Source organism: Antechinus flavipes, chromosome 5 (assembly GCF_016432865.1).
Source record: "Antechinus flavipes isolate AdamAnt ecotype Samford, QLD, Australia chromosome 5, AdamAnt_v2, whole genome shotgun sequence".
In the NCBI taxonomy this organism is placed as follows: domain Eukaryota; kingdom Metazoa; phylum Chordata; class Mammalia; order Dasyuromorphia; family Dasyuridae; genus Antechinus; species Antechinus flavipes.
In genome coordinates, this window is record NC_067402.1 from 230,963,818 (window position 1) to 230,964,755 (window position 938).

Consider the following 938-nt stretch of genomic DNA (forward strand, 5'->3'; position numbering starts at 1 on the left):
AAGATATTTGACAATGCCAATTTTAAGTGTCCTAGACTAGGGAGTCTCAAACATGCATATAACACCCTCTCCATGGATAGTTCTTGTCCTGTCTCTGTCCTTTCTCCATTCCCTCTCCTTACTCCCTTCCTTTACAGTTAAAAAGTAGACCAATTTTCTTTCAAAAATAAAAACTAAAAAGACACCTTTGTTGGATTTGTTTGTGTATTAATTTCCACTCTATGATGTAATCTTTGTTGAATGTTTATCTTATCTGGGATATTCCATGACAAATCAAATAAGATAAATAAAAAAGTTCATTAAAAACAAATAACTAAATGGCTCTTATTTTATGATAAATGACCCACTGTAACAAAAGCAACTAAAGGGACCCCTAGAAATGCCTATTGAAAAAGCATAATTACAAGCCAAACCTTAATTGGGTCACAAAAGTTTGTAGTGGACTAAACTAGTCAGACACATCAAAGAAGTTCATAACTTTCTTTCCTACCATGCTTCCAATAATTGTCACATCTATTTTAAGATTAAGTTCTCAGAATTAAAGGACCATGATTTTTTACTGCTGAGGAGTGATACCAGAGTTGGTATTTGAGCTCAGACTTTCTGATTCTAGTTTGTTGTCATCCTCTCATCTTTCGGTGATTCATTTCACCATCCACCTCACCTAGCCTCTGGCCTCATTGATTGAACCATGACAAATCCTGTGCATTTCCTAGATGCTTAATGCAAGAGCAAATACCTGATAACTCTTCTGCGTGGACTGAGGAGTGAAACAGAGGATGAAACAAACAATCATCTATTGATAAACATTTATTAAGCTTCTGCAATAGGCAGAAGTGTGCTAAATGCTGGAGTTGCAAAGAAGGGAAAAATAATCCCTCCGCTCAAGGAGCTCTCAGTCTAATAGACAAGATAATATGCTGAGAATTACATGCTAA

General features: G+C 35.7%; 1 protein-coding gene across 2 annotated transcripts in view; it reads left to right on the forward strand.

Moving 5' to 3' along the window:
* COL2A1 (collagen type II alpha 1 chain) overlaps positions 1-258 on the forward strand; it is a 48,245-nt gene extending 47,987 nt beyond the window's left edge. For both annotated transcript variants that reach the window (XM_051961096.1, XM_051961095.1), the window contains one exon: positions 1-258. This exon is cut by the window's left edge and continues 1,361 nt beyond it. The gene's annotated coding sequence lies outside the window, so the exon portion shown is untranslated.
* Positions 259-938: the final 680 nt, after the last annotated feature.